Here is a 23,351-nt window from a genome sequence, read left to right as displayed (position 1 = left end):
GAGCTGCAGACTCCCAAACCTGTTGTGGTTTGTAGGCACCCCAAGGGTGTTCTGCAGTTCTGCTCTGTTAGAACTTGTTCCCTTCTAAAAAAGCCAAAAGCTCCTCGAGATTAAAAAAGTGTAAACTAAGAAAATAGAAGATTAATGCTGTACTAATCTCTTTCCCAAGATATCTTTTAAGTTCTCACCAAGGCTTCTCCTCTGTGCAGTTACCATGAACCAATTCATCCATGCTCTCACTCCTTTGTCTCACAACCCTTGGTCCTCCTCTCTCCAAGTTTACTGGAGGGTTAGGTGGGTGCTACAGACTACAGATAAATTTTTGTAGCTGTTGCTTGCATCTGCACTCTCCCTTCTGCCTCCAAATCAGAGCAGGGAGTTAGATTTGCAGCTTGGTTGAGATTTAGGCATTTTTGAGGCTGTAAATAAAACACTGTGTGTGAGATCCAGGTCGTCTGGATTTGCTGATTTTGCACAGGGCTCACACTGCTGTTTAAAAGTGAATTAGCTGCTCTGCCTCATCTCTTCCTGAGTATCATGACTCACACTAAAAAACTCCTCTTGGGTTTCTAATGGCTTTATTATGGAGTATGCACATGCAACATGTTTTTGATGGTCTCAGAGTTTGTGAGATGTCGCCAGATTTTCCCAGAGACCACACACAATATGATAATAAAACTGACTAATTGGGCATTTGGGATGTTTCACTCCTTCATTCCTTTACCAGTTTTAAAGTTTCAGTTTGTTGCTTGGGGACTTCATGTCGCCTCCAAGGGTTTCTAATTTTCTGTGGTGCATGATTAGTTTGGAGATGGTTAATGGGCCCTTCATTCCTCACCAAAGGATCTGTAAGAAAAGAATAAAGTTCAAAATCCAGGAGAGGAAATTAATTCTTTTCTCAAGAGAAAGAAAAATCCATTTCTCTTTGAGTGAGAATTTTGTATCTGTATATAAACTGGGTTTTATTTCCTTTTCCCTGTTGAAACTTCCCTCTTCAGCAGAATGATGAGAGAAACTTTTCAGCAAGGAGTGAGAGAATAATCAGAAAAGCCAATCTGCAGCTTTTCTGTTGCTATTCCTTGGAAAAATGGACTATAAAAATATTCTAATGCAGGGAAAGAACAGTCCTAGGCCACAGCTTTATGGATGTGGTTCCAGAATTGGTCTTGGAGCTGAAAATGATGGAAGCAAGGTGAGGGGGGTCTTGGGGGAAAAGCTGAGCACCCTTCTGCAATGTGCCCAGCCCTTCCAGCTCTTTCTGAAGCTCTACAGGAAGCAGGGGGATGGTGTTCATGTTTCTTACTGCAGTCCTCAGTGAGAATGGCTCAGAAAAGAGAGTGATTGACAAACCCTCTGAACCCAGCATAACTGTACATGAGAGGAGATACAAACCAAACCAAACCTGGTTTAATTGCTGTTAGACTTGGTTTGCGTGCTAAGCAAAATCTGCTCTGCCCCCTTATCCCCCTGCTCACAAGGGAAGAACAGAATTCCACCTGCCTCTGCCATCTGTGGCAGCTGAAAAGCACCTGGGGAAGCAGACATGGAGAAGGCTCACCCATGGTGCACGTGCCATGCCCAGGCGTTTTTCAGGACTGAGAGAAAGACAAATGTTGTCGTAGATGAGATATTTTTTTTATCTCATCCCTGTAGCTGTGCTCAGTTCTACAGAACTCCAGGCTATACCCAGAGAGGGCTGTTTTCCACACAGCATGAATCACTTGCTCAGTTTTTGTGCTCACCAGTTTCACGTTTCAGTTTTCCATTCCTCTGGCTTTCCTCATGCGGGTGAGCAATGATCATTTCTAAGGCACCAACAATATCAGGGCTGGGGCTGTGCTGGGGGTAATCCCTTCAGACAGAGCACAGAGCACGCCTGCTGTGCACAGCCACATCCTATTCCCACAGAGCAGATGGGAGGGGATGCCAGCCTGGCATTTCTCCCTCTGCCACCCGAAATAGCAGGAGCTGAGTCATGCAGGGAGCACAGAGTAACGGGTGGCTCCTTCCACACAGGGACAATGCTCAGCTGTGCTAACAATTACAGATGGAAATGGGCTCCAGGCAGTTCATCACAAGATACTCTGAGCCCTTTCACTGCCCTAAGTAAAAGGCAGCCCCAGGACTGGCTCCGTGCTGTTTTCCCATAGCACTGCAGGACCTGTGCTGTCACACTCAGCATCCTTCTCATCCATGGATGCTGCTTAAAGGAGAACTTGCTTCTCTTCTTGCATCCTAAAACAGTCATTAAGGACTACCAAATCACACTTGAGCAGGTGATTCTTGCAGTTCTGCTTTCCTGTCTCCCTATCACACCTTGTCATGTGTTTGTTGAATATTTGGAAAAGGAACACATTCCTGAAATCAGGATTTTGAATTTGGAAATATGTAGGGCCAGTGCTGCTTAACTGAAACACTCTCTTCATAGGAAGCCATCAGCAGAAGAAGGTGATGAATCATGTGTCTGTGTAGTTGGAATTGGAAGCCTTCACAGAGCTGCTTGTGAGGTGTCACATGTGTTTATTTCCTGAGTCACTGGTATTACTCAGAATCAGGGGCTGGGATGTGGCACGTGGGTATGCCTGGGCAAGAGCCCAGCCCAGGCAGGATCCTGCAGCTGCCAGAGGGGCTTGGAGGGATCTCAGGGCTGTGTGAGCAGGAAGGATTCACCCAAATTATACCATGAGGAGCACTACAGTTTCCATTTGAGTTCCTTGAGCAAGAACTGAACGGGGGCTTAAAGAATGCATTTTAAAAATTCCCCATTACCTTATGTCTTAGCCATTCATCCACAGGAATACCCATTTCAAATAAAGGAACTTTTAAGGACACTTTTCCCCATTTTTTTTAAAAATAAAGGTGTTCAAAATAAGCTAACATAATTAAACTGACCAAACATGAGTTAGAAAAGAGCAACATCCCCTCTCCCTTCACTGATTTATCCAGTACTTCTTGGGATTCTTTTAATTAATAACATAACTTCTTATTTGAAACAAGACAAAGCTAAACTATCAGTAACTATTCAGCTTTTAAAATCCTTGGGTGAACATTGCATAAAAATCTTTAAGATTCAGTTCTCCTCCTACTCCCCAAATACATTCCATACCTTTTTTTAAAAGGAAAAATAAAACTAAAATACTTTTACTTATAAGCAAACAAGGACTGAGAACACAAGCACTTGTGTGAGATAACAGATTGTGGAAGAACAGGACTCACTGCTGGCAGTGTTCAGCTTGCTGTGATCTCAGAATAAATGTTCTTCTCTGCTCCTGACCCATTTTGGGCTCTTTCTTCTCAGCCTACATTTGCAGGGTTTGCATCAGCAACTGAGAGCACTTCTGCTGTCAAAACTCCACAATATATATAATGCCTCCCTTTAAAAAAATATGAGCTATTCTCTCTCACTTCATTGATTCCTATCTATTGGCAACTGCAGCCAGAACCAACATAGCACTGTGTGCTGTGCAAGACTGAACAGTGACCTTGTTTACCATTAGCACCACTGAAAATTAGGAGGAATTAATTATCACACACTGGGTTTTTTCATCCAACCAAGTGGCTGGCAGCTGAACTCAAAGGCACCCGTGCAGTGGTGGGAAAAGGTCTCTTCCAGGGCCCCTTCCTCCACACAGAAATGCTGCCTCACAGCTGAGTGCTCCAGCAGAACCCAAGGGAATCCTCTTCATACTTACCAAGCCGATTTTCTCTGCCAGGATCATCAATCAATGTTTAAATTCAATTTCTGGGTGTGTATTGAGGAGTCCGGCAGTTTCAGTAATATTTTACCTTTCTCTGGCACTGACCAGTGAAAAAGATGAGATGATTTATTTCTCACCCCTGAGACTGGGAGAAAGTCAGGAATGAAGCATTAAAGGGCTCAGCATTGCTGCCATTAAAAGTCACAGGCAATGATACAGCTGACTTCAGTGACAGTAAGGGGATGAAAAGGCCAGAAACCAAAATATACAAGTGCCAAGACCCTTAAAGCCAAAAGTTTAATTCCAGCTATAGAACTGCACAGGACAGAGTAAATGGCATCACAAATGCATTTCTTGCTCCTTCTTGGCAGCTATTTCCCAGAGTTTTCCTTTCTGGGGCACTGATGAGCCAGTTCAGCTGAGTAAGCTGAAGTGCAGAAGTCAGATAACTGTGCTGATTATCTGATTTTACTTGCCCTGTACTTCTGGCTTTCCCCTTTCCAAGGCAGGCTTTTTTTTTGTGATGGGATGCAGGGCTTTGAAGTGAATTTCGTGTTGCTGGAAAATCAGTCTCAGCTCTGTGAGGAAGCAGGAGAGTTAGAAACCCCAGATGGAATTAACCTAATGTATTTCCATCTCTCACTGATGTTGTTTACACAGTGCAAGCCAGTCCAGAGTGGTGAATGGTATATTTAAAACGAGATCCTCTAACATTTGGATCCACCCCATCACTCAACTTAACAGATACTTGATACCAGTCGAGTGACTCACTTCATTAAGAAATAAACCCTGCTGTGCTGCTGACATCCTACAGCAAACACTGAGCCCCATTGTCATCTGCTGAGCCCTTTCTCTGTCCCTGCCCACGCCCTGAAGATGCACACCGAGTCTCAGGCACAGCAGCAGCACTGACCCTGTTTTTCCATGGTGCTGTGTGCCAGCCACAGACACACAGAAACCCCTGTGTGTGAAATACCCTCCCTTCATCCCCAGACTACCTCTGTGCCCCGACACAGAGGGGCAAAACAGGGAGAGCATTCATCATCTGAAGGAAAACAGTTTGTTTTATTAGCAAGACAGGAGCTGGTGCTTGCTTGTTCCCAGTTTAAGGAAGTTTCTCCTGTTTTTCCTGTTCACCTGGGCTTCTTGCTGGTTGTCAAAGGCAGCACCTGCCAGCTCCTGCCACCAAGCAGGACACAGATACAGATGCAAATAATCCAGTAACAGGTGATATTTCAGATTCATTTGAGGACTTAGAATAAAACACTGTCAAAAAAGAAGTAACTTTAAGAAATGTCCCTTGTGCCCAGAGGCACTGCCAGCAAACAGCCTTTTCCTGGCTGGGGCTGTGTGGGCACAGCCAGGGCCCCAGGTGAGCATTTACACCTTTCCACCACCCAGAGCAGGTTTCATTGGGACCTGGAAGCACAAGAAAGAAATTATTTCAGTGCAGTGCCCAGTTACTCCTTCACCAAACCTACTAATCACTGGTAACCACCACTGAATGCCATGGAAGCCCCAGGGCACATCCTGAGATCATCTGCCAGGACTCTTTTATTTTAAGATCTTTGTTTAAGGCTTTGGAGAGAAGAACAAGAAGGGAGGGTTCACTGAAGCATTTCCACAGCTGGAATGTCATAAGCCACACGAGCACCCAAAAAAGACAAGAGTTTATGCCATTCCATACAGGAACTAGTGAAAAGGAAAAGGAAAAAAACCCAAATTGTGAAGCATCTGAAATGTATTTTGCTATAGCAGATGAAAACTTGTGCTTTTTTTCAATGGTGTCTGAGCTACTGCATTTAATAATTATACTTGGATTTTACTGATGTCTGCTTTATATATGAGATACCTTTATATGATTTTATATGATGCCACATCAACTTTCCTTTGATAGGAAAATAGTGTCTTGATCAAATATAACAAATGTCACACAATTGCTTAAAAGTACTTCAGAAATATCTGAGTTAGTAAACGTTTGAAAATTGAGAGTTTGTGAATGTTGTATTCGTAGTTTGACAGTCCTGAGGGAGTTTTTCCCCAGGATTTCGAAATGAGAAAACTTACTGACTTTGTGATATCCAGAAGTACCAAAACTGGAAAGAAAAGTGCTTAAGGCAGCATAATGACATTGCAGAAAGAGAAACAGTTTGTTTCAAATAGGTTTGTTGTTTTTTTTTTTTTTTTTTTTCTCCAGGTGCTAAAGCATTACCATCTAGTACAAACAGGTTATGCACAGGTAATTAACACCTATCTTTCCAGCTTCAGGAGCTGCTTTTGTTTTACTCCTGTCGACTATTTGTCACCGATATTCAATTTTCAGGGAGGAGCCCAGATCTGCTCTTCATACAATGTCACAGGTTTTGAAATAGTAAAATAATAAAGGTCCACGGTCAGCCAGCTCTGAATTCCATTTGAACAGGAAACTGAAAACAGCAGAGAGCAGGGAACGAGATGGTTGTGGGGAACATGGAATAAATACCAGCTTTTAATTACAGCCCTCCACAGCACAGTCTGGAGATGGAGGAGGATGCTGATGGTGACTGCTCAGGGGGTGTGAAGAGCTCTGTGGCTTTGTTCCCCTCGGCTCTGAATAATCTGAAATGCAGCTGGCAGGGCAGGAAGGCAGCACTCCATGAGTTCCGTGGGTTTTGTACGAGCTTTGCTAATTAGAGCAGTTTTCCCCCAGGTCCGCAGCCATGGCTGCCTTGCCCCTTGCTCTGGCTGGCTCCTGTTCTTCTCTTTCGTTCTGTCCAAGCTATTTTGGCTGCAGAAGGTCAATGCCAGCACTGTCAGGCCAGTGGAAATGCATCTGGGGGACAAAGGGAGATGGAGCACATGCCTGAGGACAAAATAAAAGAAACTGTGCAGGGTGAATTAGTTTCCTTTCCCTTCTCCTGCTGTTGGTGAAAGGATTGCTCTTGGAAATGTCTCATTTTATTTAATTTCTAAATAATACTTTCTCTGTTTTGTTGGGGTTTTTTTGTTTATGCTGGTAGTAGATCTGCATTTTTAGCCTTTTTTTTTTTTTTTTTTTTTTTTTTTTTTTTTTTCTCCCATCAGCAGCAATATTAAACACTAAAGTAGAAAAAAAAATTGTATTTAGGATGCTGGAAGAGAATATTTGAATTTCTGAAAGTATACAACTCTTCCCTGGGTTTATTTGAGCTATTTTGCTATGAGTTTGGATTTTACTACTCTAGCCCTGGATTCCTGGAGTTGACATTTGTTTATCTTCACAAAGGAGAAACTTTTTTCTATACAGAATATTATCTGTTGCATCTTGGTGTTAGTGCAGGAAGCAGGTAGCACTGGTAGAACTTGCCACAGGCAGGTAGACACTGGAGTCTCTTTTGAGTAAATTCTTAAATGAAATGACCAATCTCTTTGGAGGACAGACTGCAGTTAAGTTACAAGATACATGAATGACACCCATTCACTTTTTTGGGGGGGAACTCATGAATTGAGTAACTTCAGAAAGGTCTTTGAGTCCAGCCTTGAGGTTTCTTACAAGAGGCAGTGATGGAACCTCATTTCCATACTGGGCTCTCTCTCTGGTTGTGAGGTCTACCTGCAAATGGAAGGGTTTAATGGAAAAAAAACAAAAATTAAGCAAATCAATCAAGTTAATGGTTTATGTATTGCAAAAGAGAAGAAATTCAGAGGAAGTTTGTGTGGCTGGCTTAAATACCTTTTTAGTTCAAACTGAGTGTGAAATAGATAAATATATGTTGTAACAAAATGCAGTCATGGGAGACAAAGCATGGGAGATGTCTGTAAATTGGTGATTAATGTTGCATTTATCTTCCTCTGGACTAGAACTGAGAGTTGGTGGCCAGGTGCTTCCACCCATTCATTGCTCTCATTGCCTGTCTGATGTTCAGTTCCATCCACTCTTCTGCATCTTGAATTCACATTGATTTTGTCTCTTTCATTTTCCTGTGGTTCATTCTTTTAGCAGCCTATTTCTCTTTCAGCTGGAGGTCCTCAATTTTTTAACTCCTTTCTGAATTGTGCAGACAAGTTTGTTTTCTTTAGCTGGTCACTGCAACCCAGCCTTATCTACTTGTGGAAATTCGTGGCTTCATATTTTTCCCCTAAATATTTGAAGATTCCTAACTACTGAAAAGGAAAAATAATAGAAACTTGTATCCTCCACACTAAACTACAGGAATTTGTGTTCCAGAGCTTGCTTTACTATAATCTCATGGGACATGTTGTCTCTCTCTCTTTGGGACAAAGAAAACACAGGAACATTCCCGTTGTTTTTCATCTAATTTCTCAATTACTATTAAAGCAGCACACCCTTATGTGTAAGTCTAACGAGTCCATGCACAGGTCAGGGTGTGAATAGCACTAATAAAAGAAAGCTTGTGTCATTCAATTGTTGTTTGCAGCCTTACCTGTGAACAGAGTAAAGAAAACAATGTTGTAACACAGGGAAGTTGAGAAATGGGGTTAGATATGGGACAGAGAAATGTGAGATACAGTGATGCTCCCTGGTAAGGCAGCTGAGCAGAAAGGAATATTTTAAAATATTGCTGCAGCATAACTCAAAGAGCTTTATCTTTTAATATTTAGATGTCTGTCAAGAAGAGTAAACACAAAGGCTGTTTGGAGTGCTCTCACTGAATAACTCGTGCTGGAATCACTTGGTGAATTGGGAAATTCTCAGTCTCATAGCATTTTTTCAATAGCTCAGTAGACAAACAGTGGATTTGATAAACATTTAAAAATAAACCAAGTAAGCATTATGAATTCCTGTCAGTCAAATAATGTTGAAATAGTTTGACAATCCTAGAACAGCACCATATTGGCTGAAAAGTGGGGAGATTTTAGGCTTGAAGTAGGGTGGGGATAAATCTCTGACACAGCAGTTGTCTTCACTGGAGTCACAGCTGCAGGGCAGTGCTCAGACACCCTAGCTTACACCTTCAGTTCTGAATGAAACTGGAAAAAAGCCACTGACAGTGAACGTAGATTTCCCAATACCATGAAAACCATCAGAGTAATTTCTTCCAGGTTTATGGAAAAACAGTTGGCTTCTCTCAACTTAGCCAGGAGTTTGTCTCATATGGGCTTTAAAAACTCTTAAAAGATCAAAACAACGCCCATCCATATATCCAGCAGAGACAGCTGAGATGCAGCACTGGCTGGGGATGAGCACACTGCAGCTGCTGCCACCCCACAGCCCGTGCCCTGCTGGATGCTGCTGCTGGCACCACTCACTCTGGAGTTCTGCATCCAAAGGAACTGTCCCCACATCAGCCTGTGATCTAGGCTAGCCTCCTTGTTTTGCATGTCTGTTTCTAAAAATATATGTTGTTTGTCAGGATATGTTGTTTGTCAGGATGTAAGATGGCTCAGAAAGGCTGGACCTTGGTATAGTCCTAAAGACTGCACAGAAATGGGGATGGCAGCAGAGCAAGTCTGAGCCAGCTCTTAGCAAGTCTTGTTCCCATTCTCAGCAATCTCAGTTTACTCTGCTGCTGTCAGCTGCCTCTCAGAAGGCCTTTATTGCTTCTGGCCACCTCCATCCTTGAGGCAGCTGCAGGACATCTTGCTTGAAACACAAAATCATGGAATGGTTTGGGTTGGAAGGGACACTAAAGACCATCCAGTTCCTGTCCATGGGCAAGGACACTCCAAATCCCACTAGCCTGGCCTTCAACACTTCCAGGTGCCACCTTCTCACTTCCCCTGTGCTGACACTGTCCCATTGCCTCATGTCCCTCCTTTACAGCTTTACCACCCTGCAGTGGCTACAGCCAACCTCTGCTTTTAGCTCTTTATGTGGCTGCCACACTCACAAGGAGACAGAGGTTGCATGTGAGCTGCATACTGCTTCACAACATATCTGTATTAATGATATGATTATAGATATAGTATGTAATCACATACCATATGTGATTATATATTACTTATTTTGTACAGATGTACAGTAGAATCACATGATAAATAGCTGCTGAAGTGTTCATGTGCTGAAAAACTGTATATTAATTAGATAAAATTACATATAGTCTTTCTAAATTAAATTATATATGTAATCTGTAATTAATATGCAATGCATAATTAGATGCAATAATATACATTCATTGCATAAGTTTAAGAATTGGCTTAAATATAAATACTATAGTTCTGTGACCCATATTTCATAAAATGCCTGTAAAGTACCCACATAGGATGGGATCAGATAGACACTCAGTTTTCCCTCTCAGATTTTCAGATATCCTCTGTGGAAACCATGTATGCCCATTCCAAACTTGGGTCCAGAAACCCAACATCTGCAGAGTTTCAGGTATTGAAACCTATTCAGAGCCAACAGCATAAAAATCCCCAGCACTGCATCTGCCTCCACACAAAACCAGGCTGCTCTGGTAACACAGGGGTTTTCCTCCTCCTTTGGCTGGAGTGTTTTTTACCTGCTCTGGGGTGTTGGCAAAGCAGCGGGAGCGATTGCAGGACACTCCCAGGGTTGCTCATGTGTTGTTTGCATTTTGCACCCTCTCTCACCTCACCCTTATTTGACAGAATGCAAACCAGCAGCCAGATGCTGTTTGAAACACGGAAACCCAGGCTGAAATCTCTTGCTGTGACTTCTTAAAGCTCCAGGGAGGAGGAGTCAAAGGATCAGTGGAATTCCTGGGAGAGAGAGGAATCAGCTGTATTAGAAATTTCTTTCCTTTACATGGGGTGAAATAGAACCAGGTGAGAGGAGGGGCTGGGAATTCTCATCCATCAGTTTTTCTGGCGTTAAGCGGCTTCTCTCGAGTGCAGAATATCAGGAGACGGTGAGCACTTCACTTGGTGAAGCACTGTCAGCTCAGCATTCAGGGGGCTTTGGGAGAGAATCGAATAGCTGACTAGAAGAGACAAGGGAAAACAGACTTGGAGAGGACACTGGGACAGCCTTGAAGCCCGTTTGAACCGCGCTGTTGTGACAGGCTGCATCCTGTGTGTGTGCATGAGAATTTACTGATACGTACAACGTTAATTACCCAGTTACGTCCTGAAGCGAGGCTGGGAATGAATTTCAGGAAAGGAGATGTTTGTTTTGCGCGGGCGCCCACATCCCATAGAGTTTCGGTGCGCGGAAATTGCCCCGCATCTCCGCCCTGCGAGCGCCCGTGCCGCAGCCGCGGGCAGGACTCACGGACCCCCCGCGCCCCCACCCCTCAGCTCCCCCAGCATGGAAAGCCTGAGCAGCAGCAAGCCCGGGCTCTGTCCCCTGCTCCCGCCTCGGCTGAAGCCGTACAGCTGTTGCCCGAGCAGGGGAAGGGATTGGGTTTCACGGGCTGTGTGATCTGCGACAGCGCTCTTCGCCTTGGGGATCGCAGCGAGCCTCGCCCCGGCTCAGCCGTCCCCTTTCTGCCCGTCAGCAACGCCCCGGCCGACATAGAAGGAAAATTGTTTGCTGAATTTCTGCACAGCCCTCCTTCCAATTGCTGCAGAGAGAGGGGGAGTGAGAAAGAGAGAGAGTTTAAGGCAGGCTCTGCACGGGTGTTCTGGGCTATTTCAACTTCAGGGCAACTTTAGAGAACTTCAGTTATTTTTGGTAAGTTTTTTTTTTCTTAAAACCCAAACGTCTCTCTCTCTTTCTTTCTTTCTATGAAATCTCTGATGCAGATTGCAAAAAGTTTGCAGTAGATGATGGGCTTTTAAAAATGCAGAGAGATGTGGGCGTGAGCATTTTGTGTCCTTTGATACAGAAACCGGACTTTACAATTGCAAAGACATAAAGTTCCCAGCTGCTGTACTTGATAAGCGAAACCTGAAGATGTTGTGTGTTAAATGACACTGCCGGGGAAAAGTATTGCCCAGAGCTTCAGCCAAGGTGCATCTCACCTGGTGTAAAGCTTTGCCTCTTTCTTGTGTATGGGAAGAGGTGAGATCAGGGATGAACAAAAGTGCTCGCCCTGATAAAGTTTCTGATCCACGTTTTTGCACAGGGGGTTTCAAGCCTCTAAGCCTCCCAAAGCTTTCAGAGGGATGTTGGTTCTTAGTGTATACACACCCCTCCATTCAGTAATCTCTATTCCAGATCATGCATGTTGTTTTTCTTACTTCCTCTGTCTGTATACTTAACCCATCAGGACGATCTTAAAGATAGTGAAACTCTTTTGTTGTGCTTAGAGCCAATCCCAATTGTTGCAATGAATTGCAGGGTGCAAAGAGCAATTTTCTTACAGTGAGTTTGATTTCTTACGAGTTTTCTGCTAGTTGTTCTTCCTCTAGATATGTTTGGATTTTATAGAATCTCTGCTCCTATAAGAGGAATACTATTTGTGTGGATATTGTATCTCAACAGACACTATTTGCAATATAGATATATATATATAATATAATATACTGACTTGGCATTAGGATCTCTGAATGTTTGTGGAATTGTGAGACTAAGATTAACTTTGAAGCCTTCAAAAAGCGGATCCATAACCTTGTCAGTAGAAGTTGGATCCTGGAAGTGCTCACTGCAAGGCTGCTGAGGCTAGTTCATAAATTGCTGGGAAATACACAGGGTAAAATCATTCTGTCCATCTGTCTAGGTTCATCCAGGTACCTTGATATCTCTCTGAACATGGGAATATGAATGGCCAGAAGTAGGATCTATAACTGTAACCACCTGTAAAGAAAATGAAATCTGTTCTCTCAAAAACTTTGATAGAAAAGAGAGAAAACATTACTCATGTGAGAGAAAAGACCAAAAGTCATTGCTAAAACAAAAATAACCATTATTCTTTATAATTTATGACACAAAAAACACAGAAGGTTGGAAGATGGCTTTCAAGAGACACAGTACTTAGTTTATGATCACCTGTTGCATGCATGAGGGAAAAGGTCTAAGTGTCGCCTCACTCTTTTTTTACTTTAATAAAGAAAAATTACAAGAAATTTTGAAGACCTAAGCAAATCAGAAGCAAAGCAGCTTACAACAGCCAATTTACTTCCAAAATCCATCCTAACATAGGTCAAAAATCCAGCGTAAAAGAAGTTTCAGATGCTTAACTGCACGGGAAAACCTCTAACATCTCAGGATGCATTGAGTTTTATCAGCTATGCTTAAGAATGATAAGTGTGACTGGAACTTTTGATAGAAAGTCTGTAACAATGGAGTTAACAATAACTCTTCAGGAATGAACTGAAAGCTGTGAATCTGTGCCAGGCTCTGCGGTGCTGACACGCTCCCTGATGGCTCTGGCTTTTCTGTGCAAGCGTGTAGATTTGTTAGCTAAAACTGCATTTTACTATCTTTGGTGTGGCACTCTCGTAAAGTAAACTCTACTATTAGATTATGAGGCTTGTGTAAATCTCTGACTGAAGTCAGTTTGACTCTAGTCAGTGCTCATAAGCAATCCATCAGGGATGGCTGCCTTCCAACCTGCTCTGCAGTGGGTGTTAGTGTCTGTTCAGTGGGATGGGGCAGCGGTGACTCCTGGCAGTGGCTTGCCAGGGGTTTGGAGATGGCACGTATTCCCTGCTTTTCATTGTCTTGGACGCTCTGTCTGTATTCACAAAACTATGAGGTCAACGTGCCTCTCTTCGCTTTTGGCTGTACTCGAAGCTCATCACTGAAACAAAACCCAGCAGTCTGTAAAGCATGGTTATTGGGAATAGCTGCAATGTGAGTTAACCTCCTGTTGGCTTCAGGGGGTTCAGTGCCCTGTGCTCAGACACACCTTTCTCCAGGAAGCCACACGATGAACCTCACAGGGGCTTCACTTAAGCTTGTCACTGAGAATGGAGGGAGCATCAGGGTCTTGCTGAGATGTCATGCCTTACATGAAGCCACAGGAATCTGTATTTGAAGGTTTGAACCTCAAAATATACTTGGAGCTTTGGGTTGTTTTTATTCCTCATGCTTTCTACTTGGGCAAAGAAGTAAGCTCATCCTATGCAAGTGTAAAACATTGAGGGATTAGAGCAAGATTTATCCCAGGATTCCTCAATTTAGAGACCTAAGTAATTTGAAAATATGGCAGTGTATTTGAAAGGTGTGAAAGCTTATAATCTAGGTAAATATTTGAGTAAATAGAATCAATCTATTTTTTTACATCTAGCTATTTTGCATTCCATAATGTTCCATGCATTTGGAAACAGCAAAATACGCTTTGAAAAACCCCAGGGTTTCCTCCTCTGGAGAAACTTCTCACTGTGTTAGTGGGCTATGCATTGCAGGTACAGTCTGAACCAGTAAGGCTGAGAAAAGTCTCACCATTAATCTTGTTTGGAGTGAGGAGGGGACCAGCACAGGCAGACCCAACAAGGGCAAGCACTTTCTCTCAGGCACTTTGCCACGTCCCTGACCCCCAGTGCACCAACAAACTGTTTTCCTGACAACACCAGCAAACAACTGCTGCCTTGTCTGCTTCCCTGAGGTGTAACTTCCAGTCTGCCCAGCAGACTTTTCCCTCCACAGCCAAGGGGTGGAGCAGTGCTGAGCTGTGTAGGGGATTCAGCTCCCACTGCAGCTAAGATTCAACGGGACAAAAACAAGTTTGCCATCTCTCCACACGCTGCAGGAATCAAGGCAACATCCCTGTGGCAAGGAAGGTCCTTTGGATGACCCAAAGCTGTGACTAGCCCCAGTGTGGGAGGGTTATGCGTGCTCCAAGGAAAATTTGCTAAATCCGTGTGTTTGCTCATTTCACTCTGGATTTCGAAGTCAAGATATCAGAGTCGCATTTCATATTGGAAAGCAAAACCTCAGGCCAGGAGATGACCTTTCACGTACTAAATACTTCCTATCAACATGTTTACTTCCTGAAAAGAGGACTATAGGTAGCCAAATATCTGAAAGGAACTGCTGACTTATTGCAGTGAATGACTTTTCTGTCAAAGAAGGGGATGACCAAATGTGTAGTCCAGAGTGACTGAAACAAGTCAAAATATGCTAAGGGTGTTATGGCATGTAAGTAAAAAATAGGCCAAGATAATTGCTAGAGGACCCATCAGTAAGGGATGGCAGCTGTGCAAGGGAGAGAGTCCCAGGCCACAGTAACCACCCAAATCCCTGCAAAATTCCATGGAGCAGGAATGCAAGTGCCTGAAGAAGAGCAGGCACCAAGTCCACTTCATCTGCCTAATAAAGATAGCAGTGTCTTCAGGGGGCAGAATTATCTGTTTTTCAGAAACACAAACAAAGAGATAAGGTTTATATGATTTCCAAGCTTGCTGATAAATGCTCGAGACTCCAAAGCCAAAGGAACTTCTCTTCACTGCTGGGCAAATGTTGTTTCTTCTCTGTAGTTAAGAGAACAAACACTACTTGGTTCTGATAGCAGTGGTCTGTACCTGACTTTCATAGAGTCAGAGGAGCAGCTCTTATCCATGCAGCCCTCTGATTTTAAATACCTTTTACCTGCCCACTCACCTCCCAGTTCTCTCCCCTTGAACGGTGGTGTGTGCAGCAGCCTCAGCAGCCAGCACTGAAAAGCAAAGGTTTCAAGCTGCACATACTTCTCCCACTTCCACAAGTCCTAGCTAAATAGTCTAATAAATTGTTACAGATATAAAATATTCCACCTTGAAGTGCATCCTGAGAGCTCACTCATTTTATTAGTCCAAGCATCCTCACTTTTCCTAGGATTCCCATGCTCCATACCAGTCATAGGAAGCAAATATCATCAGGTTTCCACAGGTCCTCTCTTCATTTATTTGCTGTGTGGTTTGCTCCAGCTCTTGTACCTTAGACTATCAGCCAGGCACAGTGCTCTACTTTTCTCTTAAGGAAACACATGCAGGAACTTTTGTTTCCCTTGCCTTACATCACTCTTTTGAATCCAAAGAATTTGCCTTAGCACTATTACTTAATGGGAATTTTAGCCTGAGTAGAAAAAGCTCACAGGATATACATGCAGGAGCAAAAAATTATTTAAGTAAGCACATGGGATAGTAATTTTTCCACACAGCAGGAATGTTTTAACTGATGTCTGCATTGTATTCAGAAGAGGAAAAATTGCTCAGTGGGACTAGGCATTGTTATCTTGAAAATTAGTTAGAACCCAGCTTTTGGTGAGCCTCAAAGAAGTTAGCAGCTCTCCCTGAGATCAGAAGATCAGACAAGCATCCAAAAGATTGGGGGTTTGGGGGGGGGGGGGGTGTTTGTTTGCTTGTTTGGGTTTTTTTTTAAATTTGCTTGAAAACTGGGCATGGCAGTATCAGGTCAAAGGTTAGACTTCATGATCTTGGAAGTCTTTTCCACATTTAAAGGTTCTCTGATTCTGGGTGTGTGAGTTTATTGTAAGGTCTATAAGATGAAGATCTGTGAAACTGTCATGAGAAAGCTGGTGGTTTCAGTTGCTGATATTTCCTGATATGAGCTGAGCTTCCCTTATTCTCCTTCTAAAATCAGCCGAAAGCAAATAATTTACAAGAACACAAAAATGTCATTAAACATTCCCCAAATATTTTCATATATTGCAGAGCTGATCTGATTTATGTTTCAGTGAAAGGTTGCATTGATTTTTATATGAACTGTGTCCTCACACTCCTTAAGGCTGACTTTTTCACATAATGGGCTTGATTATGAGAAAAAAAATAGTTTGCAGAATGAATAGCTCAGCCAACTCAGTGCCTAAAGAGAGAGTAAGAGCCCATTTTGGAGGCATTTTCACATGAGTGACTACATGCAGCCCTTGGGTTCATGGTGATGCCATCTTGCTACTCAGGTTTCCCATGAACAGTGATGTTTTAGGCTTTGCTATCAGTATCATTTTAGGGGGCAGGTCTCAGACTAGAAAATGATTGACTGTGTAAGTGGTGTAAAACAGAATTGTCACACACAGGTATTTATGAGGGGACATTCCAGCAATCAACAGAGCTGGAGGGAGGCAGGGCCCCCACAGATCTGCTATGAAAGGAATAAATTTGGTAATGCCACTGTGATCTTATGTCTGTGGATTATATGTTCATAGTGGATTTAACCACTGCTTCAGTCAGTCTAAAAGCAATCTGTGAAAGAAAGGGTTTGGATAGAGATAGCAGGAGAAATCATGTTTTTCTTCTTAAAATTATCCCTCCTCAGAGATTAAAAAGAAGCTTTTGGATAATTGCACCAGGTTATGCCAGGAAAGCTCATCACAGAGATTAGTGCATTAACTACATAATTATAATGTATACATTGCATGCTTCACCAACCAAATATATAAACCTTATTTAGTCTAAATAAACCTTAAAGCCCAAAGAATAAGCCTAGCTCTTTCAGATAAGCTCGAGCATGAATGTAATCTCTCCTTAATATACCAGCTTTTTCTTAGAAAGAAAACAGTGTGCTCAGTGCATGTGACAAAAAATCATCCCTGGGTCTCATGGTGAGGAGATCAGAGCAGCCATCAGGAGTCCCCAAGGAGTCCAAGCAAACTGTCCACAGCAGCATTTTCCTGGGAGCTCTGCCCAGTGCTTTCCCCTCCTTCTCTCCCTTTCTCACTTTGTCTGCTTTTCTGCTGTGGATAAACAGCCCCAGTCCTGCAGAAACACTCAAATCCCAGCCTGGCCAGCCCCAGGCCATGGGACCCTCCCAGAAACCTGGATAATTTCCCTTCTGCTGCTGCTGTGCACAGCTAGACTAGGAGTGGGGAGGGTGTGTGGGAGCCTGAGGTATCCCTGTGCAGAAGTCAGGCTGCTCAGAGGATATGGGAAAATACAGCATCCCAGACTGGCAGGATGGGGAGTAGGCAGGGAGAACCTGGCAGAAGAAATGTTATTTGGAGGGCAGCAGTGTTTTGGCACTCTGGGGCCAGCATGACCAGGTGCATGTGTCAGCAGCATTTACTGCACATCAGTAAGATGATGTTCTGGTCAACCTATGGGCTCCAGAGCACATTGTGACACAAATCTAGAGCTCTGCCTTTCTCTATTAGGAAAATGCTGCAGTCCCTCTCTGTCATAGAGCCATGGTGTTTCCAGGACAGCAGTGGCAGGGAAGGCTGTGGCAGGCAGATGGCAGAGCAGATGGGGGCTGGTTCTGCAGGTTGGGTGTTTGCAAGCAGGCACAGGGTGCTAGCAGGACATTCAGGGCACTTAGCACTGCAGGTGCTCTGGAACAGAGAGGGTGAAGCACCTGAGTTGGATCATCTTGTTGGATGTGGACCATAGTTGATGGCATGGCTTGGGTAGGAAAACTGTGGGAAAAACATCTGATTTCTTATTTTCAGTTTTTAGAGCTTTTTTCCTGAATAAAAGTTTAAATTCATACAGCACCCATGAAGGAAGATTGTGACAGGTCTACCTTTGCAGCTGGTACCCCTGGGATCAGTCTGCTGAGCAGAGGCAGTGCTGAGGGAAGATACCTGGGCAAAAAGGCAGGATGGGAGCAGGGACACCCCCCTACCACAGCCTGCTGCCTCAGCTAGACTGCCCAAAGGTGTCTGCAAACCCTTGGGATGCAGTGATGGAGTCAGAGACAATCCCAGAGCAGAGATGGAAGCAAATGGCACGGAAAGAAAACCAGTGATTTTGGATTATTTTTCAAGGGCACTGACAAAGCAGCCAGCAGGGCCACACACAGACACATCCAGCCACAGGCCAGTGAAAACCAGTGTGGGTGAGACAACCTCATGCAGCAAATCCCCTCCTTGCCCATGTGGACAACCACAGCAGTTTCCAGCCCAGGGGAAACACCTTGTAGGAGTTTGGCTGGTGCACAGAGCTGTGCAGCAAGACACACTGCCATGTGTTTGGGGTGTTGCTGCTGACCACTGCCCCATCATCCTCAGCTGTGCTTCATTAATTTATTTGCCCTCCTGTGTGTCTGGAGCTTGTTGCTGGTTCACATCCAGTCCCTGCCCTGCTCTGAAGGTGGGGATTGGAATCAGCAGATCTCCACCCCGGTGCTTGATAGGGAAGGGGTGCTTTTGCAATGATCCCCCAAGTTGTGACATGCACTGAGAACTGCTCCTCTGCCAGCAGTGCTCTGTGCAGGGAGCTGCAGCTGAGCTCAGGTGCTGCAGGAACACCTCTCCACTATAACACTGTTATTTCATAGCCTTGCCTGACCAAGGCTCCAGGACTGCACACACAGATACAGCCCATGGGCCTGGGGCTTTCGTTTGCTCCAGAGCCAAGGGATGGCAAAAGAGCCATAAAAAACCATTATGAATGTTTCCCCTCCCCATAAGTCCTCCTCTTTCAAATGCCCAGTAAGGGATGTAGAGGGAGGGAAAAGCATCATCCTCTAATCCAAAACAGGAGCTGGCTGTCATACCAGCACAAACAAACCACGCCAACTCCTCCACTAGCTCTGCTCTTGCGAGGAGGCAGAGATGGACTGTGATAAGGGTTTGGCTCTCAGACACACTTGGAACCATGGGGAGGGCCAGGCAGAGCCTCTGCATTCAGGGAAGGGAGCTGGGACTTGCTAAATCAGCCCTGACAGATTGCAGCAAGGAGCAATGTCCTTGACCTGGCTGCAATAGCCCTGAGGAGCAGGAGTGAGAGTTTCCTGCTTTGCAGGGACTTTGCAGACAGCAGTGTCTCTGGCAGGAGCACAGGCTCAAATCTGTAAAACTGACTGTTGTTGCACAAAAATGGTGCAACCCAGCCATGTTTGTCAAGACCTATTCTTGTCATTTATTGCTGCTGCAGTCTGAGGGTAGGTTAAGGTCCTCACCTATTCAGTGATACACTGTCTCCTGCCCAGGTGTGCCTCAGAGGATTTAGAAACTTTGTGTCAAGCAAGTTGAGTAAAATGGAGGTGACAGCAATGAGGAAATAGTTCTCTGTAGAGCTGAGAAAGAAGGAAGGCTTTTTTGGGCTGCATTTTTGTCTGTTGTGTAGAAGATCTCAGAAGATGTCAGTCGTAACAAAGCCCTGCTGGCTGGAGCAAAGCTGTGGATGCAGTTACCCAGCTGTGGGCTCATGCACAGTGCTCAGGGTGGGGACACCTAATACAAGAACATCTAAGGAGACCATGACTTTGACCCTGCCATGAGTGGGATCCCCAGCTGCTCTTCTGCAGAGGAGCAGAGGCTGCTCTGGAACAGGAGACCTGAATGCCAAATCTGGAGGGTGTTTGTTTTCCAGGCAACCTGCACCTACTGAGGTTTTTGTTCCCATTGTCATGCCCCTTGAGCATTTGGGTGAGAGGAGGATGCAACATGAAATGCTGCATTTCTTTTTAACTTCTGTCCAGCTCCCCTGAAGTACCTTCAATATGCAGAGCAGCATGTTGGAAGTGGAGTTACAGCAGCAGCAGCACAATACCTGCAATCCCAGCTGGGTTTGTACGATGGCAGGTAGGAAAAATGGAATGGCATTCACTTTGAGGGTGAGAAAATAGGCAAGTAAGAGTGTGTTTAACTTAGAGACATGGACTTACCTTGGGCTGATAGCAGTAATGATATTTTTCTGACAGGAGATGTGGTATTAGATGGAAACAAGATTTGCATTGCTTTTGGAAAATATATGAACATGGCCTACCACACAGACACCATAGATAGCTTAATGAGCAAATTTTAAATATATGGACTTTCTGATCACTAAATTGATGGGAAATTAATGTTAATTATCTATCAGTCTTATGGCAGACCTGAGTTCAATGGTTGACAAAATTTCCTACCTTTCAACAAAATAAAAAGGTATAGAGGATTGTCTTAAATTTACACTTACAAAAAGCATGCTGTAGCTTTTTTTCTGTTTGTTTTTTAATAGTAGCAGATTATTCACTGCTTGGTTAAGTTGCTGTCATGGTTTAACCTCAGATGTCATCTAAGCCCCAAAGCTTAGATGAGGGAGCTATTCACTCCCTCCCTCCCTCAGTGGCATGGGGAGAGAACAGGAAAAGTGAAAAAACTCATGGGCTGAGATAAGAACAGTTTAATAGGTAAAACAAAATCCACACACAAAAGCAAAGCAAAACAAGGAATTAATTCACTGCTTCCCATTGGCAGGCAGGTGTTCAACCATCCCCAGGAAATCAGGACTCCACCTCAGGCACTGGGGAAGACAAATGCCATCATTCTGAATGTGTCCTCCCCCTCCTTCTTCTTCCCCCAGCTTTATATACTGAGCAGATGCCATATGGTCTGGAATATCCTTTGGGTCAGTTGGGGTCAGCTGTCCCAGCTGTGTCCCCTCTCAGCTCCTTTTGTACCCCCATTCTGCTCAATGGTGGGGTTGCTGTGAGGAGCAGAAAAAGCCTTGACTCTGTGGAAGCACTGCTCAGCAATAACAAAAACATCCCTGAATTATCAGCACTGTTTCCAGCACAAATCCAAAACACAGCCCTGTACCAGCTACTATGAAAAAAATTAACTCTACTTCAGCCAAAACCATCACAGTTACAAAAATTGTGGTTTTGTAATTAGTGGTTCTTTGCAAAGTCATGAAATATATATATGTATACACAAAGCATATCTATATAAAAGCAGTATGTGCTTAAATGAATCTTGCACTGATAGGCTACTTGGCAAAGAAATCACTTTTAGTTGTCCATTAGGGCTGGATTCAATAAAAATGTTGGCTGACTTTACTGCAAGCCTTGGAAACCATTGGAGTATTCAAGGCTTAGGCAGTCAGATGCCTGCTTTAATTTCTATTGACAAAGGAAAAGGAGGGATGAGTAAATGTAAAACATTTCCTTCCAGCATTGAGCTAAGGGAGGCAGCATGGTGCAGGGAGGAGGTGGAATCCAGGACATCTGGTTCTATTTATTGCTGGCTCTGCTGCCAACTTACTTTGTGACTTTGAGCAAGTAATTGTGGTTTTTTGGGGTTTTTTTTTGTTGTTTTTTTTTTTTTTTTTACTTTTCTATCTTATTTTCTGCAAGGTGGGGAGAGCTCACCTAGTTTCAAAAGGTGCTTTGGGCAGGGGGAGGGATTTCCTTGGTGACCATGCCCAGGGTGCTGCAGTTGCCAAGCTGGCAGATTCACACGTGCCAGGGCTGTCTGTGTGATTGAGGGGTCAAGAGGTAGCTGTGCCTTTTGAGAGCCAGAGGAAAAGATGTTCATGAAGTAGCACCATGCCTGCATAAACATGTCCACAAGTACCAGTAACCAGTAACTGTCCACTACAAAGTAATTTAGAGCTGAAGTTGGGTTGGCAACCTCTACCTGTGATCACCTTTTCAATTTTCTACAGCACTCCCAGGGAAGAGTAATTGCTTTCGGGCTAAATCACAGAGAATGAGGTGACTGTTTTCAAATTGTCTCTGTATTTGTGCTTTCTAGATCCAAACTGTTTTCAGGTTCTCAGTGTGGAAGAAAGAAGCCTGGCAGCTTCTTTTTTTTTCTCTTTATTGTAAGATGCATTTTCTGCCAAATGTGAAGAACTGAAAAAGCATGTGAAAGCCAAAAGAGAGTCATATATGGCCCTCTGGATGCCACCACGTCTGTACTCCAGCAGTGATACTGGGGCTATTGCTGGAAAATGTCTGCCTATCTCTTATTTGCCTTTGTTTCTCACTTTATACAACACTCATGTCTTAGTGCTACTTGCTGTACCCACCAATGGAGCTCATGGCTAATCTACAAAATGCTTGCAATTTTTTTCTCAAAGCATTTGCTCTTACAAGGTTGCAGGTGTGATAGCTGTGGGCAGTGATGTGTGCTCTGCTGGATTTTGCAAGATGAAATCAGAGCTGACCTCAGCCCATGTCACAATCTGAATTGCAATATGCATGCAGTGTAACATGCCATGTATCAGTTTCAATGAGGCCAAGTGGTGTCTTACTTGAGTAGGCACAGAATGAAGTATCAGCATTTCAGGATTTGATCCTGTGGCATTGGATGATCAGCAGGTATCATGTAAGTCCTACTGTACATGAACTCAAGACTGTTGAGTATTGCACAGATGATGGAAGAACTTGTCAGGAATAGTGATAATCATGTGCCTTTGTGCATTGTACAAATCTGAGAATAAAGATGCAATATTCAAGTCTAGAGACAGAGTGATTAAAATCAATAGAAAACATTGATGGAGAGTCATCTGATCTATATACTCTGCTGCAATATTCCTTTTTTTTTTTTTTTTTTTAACCTATGAAGGAAAAAGGTTATTAAGAATAACAGGGTAGTATGAGTATAAATTTGCCTGGCATACTGTAGCTTTGTTGTAAGCTGTCCTAGTTTAGGTGTCACTTCAGCTGCATTAATTTTCTCTCCTCACAGGGCACATAATGTATTCTTCTTCTCACAGTAACATATTTGGCAACTAGAATCAGTCATTTGAACTGGGGTGCAAGACACCTGGGTGTCTGGTGGGTAATGCAGTCACATCACCTCTGTCTCTGCCTCCTCTGTCTGTCCCCCTCCCCCTTTGGCTCACTGTCAGTTTAACAGAAAGCCCTTTGGGGCCAGCATTGTTCTCCATTGTGTATTTGTACAGCATAATGAGGTGTCAGTCTTGGGACAGGCTCTTGGAAACAACTAAAGCATAAATGGTAATAGAAATTAATTAAGTGAATACCCATGTCATGTCCTAGGTGTCAAGGCACGGTGTAAAAATTATCTCCAGTAAAGTGGTCTGAGTGTTTTAAAGTGTGATACAAAGCTTCTCCAGACTTCAGGGGCTTTAATCCATCTCTTAGCACACAGCCAGGACTTCCTGCAAAGTTCTCTTGCACAGACAACTTTGTGATGTGAAGTGAAAGCTCAGTTTCAATTGCCGTGGGTTAAAGGTGGTTATTCCCACAGTTCCCATTTCCTAATGTTTTCCACTTAT

At 43.7% G+C, this 23,351-nt stretch overlaps 1 protein-coding gene across 1 annotated transcript in view; it reads left to right on the top strand.

The window, feature by feature from the left end:
• Positions 1-10,815: 10,815 nt before the first annotated feature.
• Positions 10,816-23,351, top strand: part of AHNAK2 (AHNAK nucleoprotein 2) — a 52,625-nt gene continuing 40,089 nt past the window's right edge. The window contains exon 1 of the mRNA XM_079308057.1: positions 10,816-11,253. The gene's annotated coding sequence lies outside the window, so the exon portion shown is untranslated. The remainder of the gene's footprint in view (positions 11,254-23,351) is intronic.

Source organism: Erithacus rubecula (assembly GCF_903797595.1).
Source record: "Erithacus rubecula genome assembly, chromosome: 6".
NCBI lineage: Eukaryota > Metazoa > Chordata > Aves > Passeriformes > Muscicapidae > Erithacus > Erithacus rubecula.
The sequence above is the reverse complement of the archived record's forward strand: the minus strand, read 5'-3'. Positions and strand labels throughout refer to the sequence as shown.